Genomic DNA, 10,645 nt, shown 5'->3' with positions numbered 1-10,645 from the left:
AGCTACAAAAATCTAAGCGCTTATGCAATTTATAAGTTTTCCTACCTTCTGCGTATTATCACTTTTCTTCACAAGAGTAGCCATGCAAAGGCTTATCTGATGTTCTGGAAGACTGAAATGATCACTTTCATTCATAAAAGTGGAAACGCTGGAAGTCGAGTTATGCGTGTGTTCACTTTCATGAGTAAAAGTGGCCACGCGCAAGTTGCAAAGCTGAAGGTCTCTCTGGAACAATCACTTTTATGGGTAAGAGTGGTCATGCACAAGTTGCTATGAATGAAGCTCCTCTGGAACATCCACTTTCACCAGCGAAAGTTACAACGTGCTCTTTGTTATGCATGAGGTTCCTCTGGAATGTCCACTTTCACCAATGAAAGTGTCAACACGCAACTTGCTAAGTTTGGAGCTTGTCTGGAACGCTCACTTTCACCAGCGAAAGTGATAACGCACACTGTGTTCTTCTAAGAAAGCCTCTGGAACACTCACTCTTGTGGATAATAGTGATTACGCACAAACTCCACTTCTCATTTAATCTATGGATCAATCACTTTCACTGATAATAGTGATCACGCCCAGCTCAAACTCTATAAACCTTATTCTTTGAGTCCAAATTTGCTACTTTTCTTCTATCTTTCCATTGATCTTCCATCTTCATGAACTTTGCTCAGAATTTTCTACAAAAACATGCTTGAATTATTAATTTCTACACAGAAAATTCACAAATGCTGAAATAACTATGTATTTAAAGACAACCTTCAATCATTCTATTTTATAAGTTTTTCTGCTTTTTCTAACATATTTTCTTTATTAAATGGATTAAAACTATAGTAAAATACTAGTAAAAATATGGATTCATCAATTCTCACAAAACACCTTTATGCGTTAACACTCTAAGTGATGAAAGTGTTAACATAAAGGGTATAGCAGTTGCGTGTTAACACTTTAAGTGTTGAAAGTGTTAATACGCAAGTCTTGAACTTACAACTCAATAAAAATAACTTTGCATACCCACTTTAAATGCATAAAGTTTTAACTTCAAGTCAAAGGGCATAATTATGAGCAATTATGTGTTCACTTTAAGTACTTAAAGTGATAACTTGAATGGTCAATCTCACAGAAACAGCTTTTGCACCTCAACCTTTCTTCCTCAAAGTGATTACTTAATTGATGAACATCCTTCTAAATAAAATTTCATCACTTTGTCTCATTCATTCTTGCTTGAATTAACACCTGTAAGATCAAAATTCAGATTGCACCTAATTATTACTATGAAAACTCAAAATTAGCTACTTCATCACACTCAAATTTCAGAAGCATGCAAAATTCTAAAATTCAAAATTAACTAAAATTTAAAATTTCTAAACTAAATTCTAACAAAAGTAAGGGTCAGAAATATGAGTTGCCTCTCACAAAGCGTTTCTTTTAACGTCATTGGCTTGACCACCCTGCAAGATCAAAATTCAAATTTCACCTCAACAAGCCTAATGTCACAAAGCTGAGAGAACACTAACTAGAAAATGTACTAGGTAGTTGTAGTAAGTAATAAAATTTAGAATTTAGTTTAGGTCCCAAGTATTGTCCTCAGGGATTAGTTGTATCAATTACCACTTCACAAATCAATAACTAGTTGAGCCAAATGAATATTGAAGATGTTTTGAACCATTTGAGAACAAAAGCAATAAAGTGTAGAAATAAAAAAATAACAACAAAATAGAGTGACAAATTTAGAAATGAAATGATATATAAATGATGTTAGGATTGATTTCACTTCTTTATCAATTCAAAACTAAAGTAGATCTGAACTTTAAGTTCCTTAATTTATTGATAATCAATTTCACTAGATTAATCAAAGGAAAATTCGTTATTCATCCTAATATCTAACTAAACTACCCTAATTCCTTAGGTGTAATTTAGTCAAACATTACATTAGGCACTAGAAATTAAGAGATCACAAGATCTCAAATTCTTATCCTTATAAGATATCCATAACCTTAACATTCAATTTAGATATGAGAAATTAACTTAACTTTCATTGATGAAAATCCTCTAGGTTCAATTCAATTGAATAGCTAATCCAAGAATTGCATTAAGGATAGAATTAAACATTCAATACAATCAAAGTCTTAAAATCTAGATCCACAATCAATTTACAATATCAAAATTGGATCCATCAATCCATAACAAAAAGAAATCAGGACATGTTCCTAAAAGAAAAAGAGAGAGAAAGAGTAGAAGAAGAGGAGCTGCAAAATTTCTTTATAATCCAATCCCCAGCCTGATTTCTCACAATCCAGAGCTTAGAAGTCGCCCCCAGCCTGATTCCAAGTTTCTCATCTAATCTCATATTTATTGATTTCCCGCCTTTCTGGCGTGGCTACTTTTATAACATAAAGTAACCACTTTCAAAATAGTGATAACGTGCAGATTCCCGCCTTTCTTTATGGGTGTGCTTACTATTGTTGGAAAAAGTAATAACGCGCATATTAGCCTTTGAACTTAAGCTTTGGAGTGATCACTTTCCTTGCGAAAAGTGGTAACGCCCAATACTTAGCTTTATTATTCTTTGCTCTTTGTGTCCAAAATTGCTACTTTCTTCTACTTTTTCTTCTTTAATCCTTACCCTCAAGAAGCTTAGAATTTCCTGCAAAACTAAGAAAATTACATCAGAATTATATTAAATTCACACAATTTGAATTACTAAAGACAACAATTTAATATTTATATATTTTTGTGCAATTTTCATTTTCTAAATTACATTTTCTATAAAAAAAATAACCTAGAAAACTTCTTAAAACCCTAGTAAAATTTGCATTTATCACCTAACATCATTAACCATTTACCTCACAAGCCATTCCAGCCCAAAAGAATGAGCCATCACTAGAAGAGCTGATGAAGCAAATTGCAATGAACAACATCATCTTCCAACAAAGGACTGAAGCTAGCATCAAGACTTTTGAAAACCAAATGGGACAATTAGCTTCTTCCCTGAATCAAATTCAATCTCAAGGTTCAGTAAATCTCCCTGCACAGATTGTAGTAAACCCAAGGAATGTGAGTGCAATCACCTTGAGATCTGGAAGAATGATTCAAGAGCCTAAACTGACCAAGGAGAAGGAAGATACCAGTTGTACTTCAACTACAGTTGATGAAAATGGAGAGGTAAATAGCTAAGAATAGCCAGAACCTACACTCACTCAAATTCCATGTTAACCAAGTGTTTAACACCTTAAATTAATTTCCAAATAATAATTTCGCAAAATGGGAGTAGTAAAATTTTCATTTTAAATAAAAGAGATTCCATCATAGAGTTTCATAAAATAGTTTAAAACAATAAAGGATTACAAATTTATATCAAAGACTGCTACAAGACTAATTCAATTACATCATAATTTTAAAACACAATCTAAGTCCTATCACAGTTCATCCTTTCTTCACTGAGTCTGGTGCTAATCGTCTTGGTCACTTGAAAAATAAATGTAAGGGTGAGTACTCCACACTATCCATCACACATAAACATAGAGACTCACCTCAAATCCTACACCAACATTTATTATAAATCATGTAACCACAATATAAGCATCACAATTTCAATCACAATCATCATTCATCATCTATTCCAATTCAAAGCACAACCGGTGCACTCACTGCACCAACATTTCATACACGTGCACTTACTGCACCTAGCCACGCTCACTGTGGCACTGTGAACACAGTTTCACACCATGAATGGTCGCTGGTTACCCCCACCTCATAGATATCGCATGGGCAGTCATGGGTCGCTCAACAAAGGTAGTGGTCAGAGGTTTAGTCAGGAGGAGAGTATGTGGCCTGTGGTGCACCCACGTTTACTATTGGTGTCACCACCACTCTCTCTTCCCCAAGGTATTTCTACTATCCCCATCTTTCACACCTCCAGTGTATCGCTGAACATTCATAGCATATCATACACGACATACTTTGCCCACATTTATTCACATTACACGGCATAGAGGCCTACATTCATTTACAGTACACGGCACACAGGCTCATAATTCACTCATAATACTCGACACATATGCCATTATCCCATCACACAACATATCAACAGGTCATCCATATCCATTTCCAACTATTTATATCATTCAATCATTATTCCTCAACATGCTCACACACATTCTCAATCAAGGGTGTGTCAACCCTACAATCAATTCACATTTCACTCCAAACACACAATAATTTCCATCAAATCACACGTTTCCTACTCTCTATATCAGTCACATCACAACATTCAACAAAATAAATGGTAATTTAAACACAATGAGATAGGGTTAGGTCCCCTTACCTCAAATGAAGATTCATACACCAAATCAACAAGGTAGGAGCTCCCTTACATGAACTTCCACCTAAATACATGGAAGAACCCCATGAGAACCTAGGAAAATCGAGAAATCAGAGGATGGGGATGAGAAACCAAAACCCTAACCATTAAAACTCACCTCCAAGCGTTCCTTACACAAATCCAACCTTCAATCTTGTTTCTAAGAGGCTTGGAGGCAATTTAATCGGTGAAATAGGGTATTGGAATGAGAGATTCAAAGAGATCTCGAACGGAAAGTGAGAACTGAAACTTCCACAAACCCTAACCCCTTTAAATCCCTTTCTGGTCGCGGCACTCTCGCTACAGCGAGAAATTCTCGTTGCAACGAGGCATCTCTCACTGCAGCGACGCCACCTGTCACTACAGTGAAAATATCAGAGAAAACTGCATCCTATTTCTGCAAAATCTCGCTACAACGAGACTCTCTTGCTGTAGCGAGACTGCACCAAAAATGCAGCCCAAACTGTGGCTTTGTCGCTACAGCAAGAGACCTTTCGCTACAGCGACAAGTGATAAATCCACATTTTACTACGTTTTTAGTATAGTTTTTGTTAATAAATAAGTAGTACAGTACTCAATAAACTTGAAAATACCATAAAAATTGTATTAATATTCTTAATTGTGTAGTTAGTTTAGAATTTTAGATTTTGTTTCAATTTTGAATAATTTGACTTTAAAAGATTTAATTCTTGTGTAGAAGCTTGAGCTGAAGATATAAAGTTGAAGATTAAAACGAAGAAAGTGATAAGTATGTAATTAGGCCCTCTTTTAAAGCCCATATATTCATATTTGACCTTTATTTTATTTGGGTTTTACACTAATTTATATATTAATTATGCAGTTTGGAATAAAGAGGCCGCAAGTGGATTTTGTGTGCATTCTGGGCCCAAATTGATGGAGGATTAGAGTTTCGCAGCAGTCAACATGCCTAGACCCATTCAATAAGCACGGGGTGCTTCGAGCCCATGCACAGTCGTGCTTAAGGCCTTGCACGGTCGTACTCATCTACGAAAAGCCCAATTATGAAGAGTTTTTAGGGCTTTTGATGAATCCATATTTTACTAGTATTTTACAATAGTTTTTAGTGCAATTAATAAAGAAAACATGCTAGAAATAGTAGAAAACCCTTAAAAAATAATAAAATGTTGCATGTCACTTTTAAACATAGTTATTTTAAAATTCATTGATTTTCTATGTAAAAAGTGACAATTCAAGTATGCTTTTGTAGGAAATTCTAAGCTAAGTTCATGAGGATTAGATGATCAAAGGAAAAATAGAAGAAAAGTAACAAAAATTGGAGGAAAGAAACTGATAATTGAAGAACAGCCTCTAAGTGATCACTTTCACTGGTGATCACGCGCAAGAAGGTAGTCTCTGCGTGTTCATTATTTCTAGCAGAAGTGAACACGCGCATGACATTAGTAAGGGAAGCTTCTGCGTGGCTACTATTTTCAACAAAAGTGAACACTTTGAAGTGCGCGTGGCTACTATCACCAGCAAAAGTGATCACGCCAGCAGAGCGGGAATTCTATAAAAGACAGTTAGCTCAGGAATTTAAAAAAGAAAAAAGAAATTTTTGGTTCATTTTTTCATTCTCCGTTTTGTTTTTCTTGTTGAGAGAGTCAGAGAGGGAGATTGAGGACGAAAACCAAGCTTCATTTCTTGAGGGATCAGATTGGAGATTGGCTTGAAGATGTTTCTTCTTTGTTGATTCTCTTCTTCTCTTCTCTTCTCTTTTTGTAATGTTTGCTTAAACTCTTTGTGGTTAGGAACTGTGAATCTGAAATAGAAATGTTGAATTGATTTTGGATCTGAACTTTGAGTTTTGGATTGGATTGAGTGATTGATTCTGCTGTTAAAGTAGTGATTGAAAGGAAATTTGAACAACTAATCATAGAGGAACTCTTATTAATGGGAATTGAATTTGTTTCTCAGATCTGAATTAATTTGTTTCTCTAAGCCTCCATAGATGGAGGGAAACAATTCATGAAAGGGGAGAAAAAAAAATGAAAACAGAGAGAGAAGAGAGAAGAAAAGAGGAGAGGAGCCAAAAAAATTAAAATTCAAGAATTCTGTTTGTCACTTTGTTCCTTTTGTTCGGTTATGAAAACGGCCTCTGTTTGGTTCGTGACCTGAAGGACAATTGTAGCCTTGGATGTTAGCTTCAAAACGCCACTGGAATGGGCTTAATCGGATGTCTGTGGAGATATGGCCCAAATACTGCACCTTGTTCAGGATCCGTGACTGCAGCGTTTTGACTTTTTCCAGGCCCAGTTTCAGCTTCTTATCATCAAAATTGGTTTCTGACCTCTTCATAGGAATTGTGCACCTTTCTCTTAGATTTCCTACAAATCAAGAATTACAATGAAATGAGTTCTACAACTTAAGATATGGTCCAGAAACCAAAATAGTATCAGAATTTTTTGAATACTGGAAAAATTAAATAAAGCCCAAATAAAATTCAAACATCATAAAATGATCCAATTCAAACCAATTAGGCATAAAAGAGGATTAATGAGCTAAGAATGAGAGGAAATATGGTTATAAAAATCCAATTGATCAAATTCTCCCACACTTAGCTCTTGCATGTCCTCATGTAAGACACAAGCAAGCAAATAAAAACATGTAACCTAAAAAATCATAGAATAATCAAAATAAATAAATTTTCCAATGAATCCTTAGAAGTGCTGAACTTAGGGACATAAGATTAAATAAAGCATCAAGATTTCCCTAATTAAGCATAAGTGGCCACTAGTAAGCAGACCTCCTCAGTGGTCTCCAAGGGTACGTCCTTATGAAATGGCTTTAAGCGGTGGCCATTCACTGTGAGTACTTTATCCGTTCCAGGCTTCAAAATCTGCACAGCACCAAGGGAAAAATCTTAGTCACGATATAAGGACCAAGTCACCTAGAACGAAGCTTACCAAAAAAGAACTTGAGGCGAGAAGCTCAAATGCAAGACCATTATTGAATGCAGAAAATAAATTGAAAACTTCTAAAAGAAAAAAAAAATAATTATGAGTTGTATCCCTAGATATTCCTCCTTTTTCTCATAAATTTACAGCACTTCATTTAATTGGGAACATGGAAGAAATAGCCACGGAGGGATTTCCAGCTGCTTTATGAACTTAATAAGCTTCTCTTCATGCTCTTCATTTCCTTGATGTGCAGAACCTCGTGTCTTGCTGCTGTACCTAGGCTGCTCCCTTGAATATACAATGATGTAATATTTATATTTCAACTACTCAGGAAATGGCTTTAACTCAAATGCAGGGGGCAACTCTAGAGAAGGAGGCAGTGTAAAAATTGGAGCTGAATCTGCCGTGGATGCATCATGATTTACTTTTTCAGAATCTGCAATAGCCACATCAAAATCACCATAAACATATGTATCAATCTCAACACAGATGCTACATTTTGCAGAATCATTACATGCATGCAAGTAAAAGAATTAGGATAATTGGCTAGGTTTGGATAATTAATACAATCTGAAAATTCAAAAAACTCAGCCAAATTATCATCAACTAAATCATTCAACAAATTATCATATAAAATTGAATGAAATGGAAGAGGAACAGATTGCTCAAAATTTTCTTCTGCCTCAGTAGAAGTGGCATGAGCAGTAGGAGAAAATTCTACACTTGCTGGGCTGCAATCACTTGCTGGAGCAGTAGCATTAAGATCTTCATCTATTGGTTGCTGCTCTTGCGAGTCTTGAATGGTCTTTCTTGAACTCAAAGTAACATTCTCTGGTTCAACAACTGGTTGTGCAGAAAGATTACTAGGACCTTGAGACTTCAGCTCGTTTACTGTTGTTGCCAACTGACCAATCCGATTTTTCAAGTTTTGAATGGATGCTTCTGTTCTTAGTTGAAAATTCAGATCATTAATTGCCATCTCCCTTATCAACTCTTCTAAGGAAGGCTCATTCTTAGAAGGTGCAACATTTTGTGGTGGGGGTTGATATTGTTGCTCCGTAAAATTCTTCCATCCCAAGTTTGGATGACTCATCCAACCTGCAGGCTCATACAATGTAGGACAGAAATCAGTATGATGTTCAGGTGAAATACAAATTTCACACAACATTGTAGCCATTTGTGACAGTGTCAATTGCTCGATCAAATAAGCTAAATCATCTAGTTTGTTCTCTAGTCTTCTATGATCAGTCATATAAAAAATTCTCTGAGCCATAATATCTAAATAAGAATGAAAAGAAATAATTTATTTATTTTTTATTTTTTTTTCAGAAACCACCAACCGGCCTCCTACCTATTGCCATTGCGTAGGTCTCGTCGAGCTATATGAAATGCATATATGACAATAAGAAATTAGAGCTGTATGCAAAAAGTTATGCCACTTTTAAGTTTGGACAGATACCTACACGTTCAGATACACGGCTGTGTACTTTTTTGACGAATGCAGATGTAAAAATGCAGAAACACAATACAAAATGTAGAGAATTGAATGATGTAATACGAAGCAAGGATAGATGACTACCTACTATGCTATTCAAAGGCTACTAAAATAGAATGCATACACACAATTATGCTAAATGAAAAATGCTAATTATGTAGAATCCTAATTCGATGAAAAATGCTAATTATGCATAATCCTAATTAGATGTAAAACGCAACACAGAATATGCAATGCAATCAAATTAACACATAATGATATAATCAAATAACATCATCATCCTCGGCAACGGCGCCAAAATTTGATCGCAAGTGTTGCTCTCAGACAAATTAATAAAAATCGAATTGCATAAAAATTATGTAGTAAGAGGTGTAATCTGAGTCATCTCCCAACGATGATAACGTTATACGATTATAAAATTTTTAGAGGGGGTTTGATTTATAGAATAATTAATTAGAATCAAAAGCTAAAAATAATTAAAAACTCTAATCTAAGAATTTAGAAGAATTACGACCACTCTATCACCAGATTCTAAGAAGATGCATCAACCAACAAATTAGTGATTAACATTAAATTCGAATGAAACCTCAATTCAAATTAAGCATTCACACGAGAACCCTCATGCATTCGATTAACACACAATTCGCTCAAAGTTCAGAAACCTCTAGAACCTAATCGATTTGTGTTAATTTAATTCACCAATGCCATTAATCTTAGATCTCAAACCTGAAAATCTAATTCACACTCCTTCAAGAATTAATTACATAAATCAACCGAATAATATGTAATCAAACAACTGCACAATTATCAATCCAAATGAAGAACTTCAATTCGAAATCATAATTAGCAAAAGAAGAAAGAAGGAAGAGATGAAACCGATTTTGTTGTTGAATAAATTATGAAACTGATCCTCAAGAGTGTCTCAACCCTTTTTCAATCCTTGGACTAGATAGAAATCTAAGCTTCCATAGATGGAGGGAAACAATTCGTGAAAGGGGAGAAAAAAAACGAAAATAGAGAGAGAAGAGAGAAGAAAAGAGGAGAGGAGCCAAAAAAATTAAAATTCAAAAATTCTGTTCGTCACTTTGTTCCTTTTTTTCGGCTATGAAAACAGCCTCTTTTTGGTTCGTGGCCTAAGGAAAATTGTATCCTTGGATGTTAGCTTCAAAACGCCACTAGAATGGGCTTAATCGGATGTCTGTGGACGGAGATATAGCCCAAATACTGCACCATGCTTAGGATCCGCGACTGCAGCGTTTTGACTTTTTCTAGGCCCAATTTCAGCTTCTTATTATCAAAATTGGTTTCTGACCTCTGCATAGGAATTGTGCACCTTTCTCTTAGCTTTCCTACAAATCAAGAATCACAATGAAATGAGTTCTACAACTCAAGATTTGGTCCAGAAACCAAAACAGTATCAGAATTTGCCGAATACTGGAAAAATTAAATAAAGCCCAAATAAAATTCAAACATCATAAAATGATCTAATTCAAACCAATTAGGCACAAAAGAAGATTAATGAGCTAAGAATGAGAGGAAATAAGGTTATAAAAATCCAATTGATCAATGCCATTAGCCATTATGAAGAAATTGGGGATAGAAGAAGTGAAACCAACCAACATTACATTGCAATTAGCTGATAGATCATATACTTATCCATATGGAGTAGTAGAGGATTTGTTGGTTAAGGTTAACAAATTTATTTTTCCTGCAGATTTTTTCATATTGGACATGGAGGTAGATGCAAACATACCATTAATCTTGGGCAGACCTTTCCTTGCAACTGGATGAGCTCTCATTGATGTGCAAAAAGGAGAGTTAATGCTTAGAGTTCAAGAGGAAAAGGTAATATTTAGTGTATTTGAAGCGTTGAAA

The sequence above is a fragment of the Abrus precatorius genome, unplaced genomic scaffold (assembly GCF_003935025.1).
Source record: "Abrus precatorius isolate BTA unplaced genomic scaffold, Abrus_2018 Scaffold3, whole genome shotgun sequence".
Lineage (NCBI taxonomy): Eukaryota > Viridiplantae > Streptophyta > Magnoliopsida > Fabales > Fabaceae > Abrus > Abrus precatorius.
The sequence above is the reverse complement of the archived record's forward strand: the minus strand, read 5'-3'. Positions refer to the sequence as shown.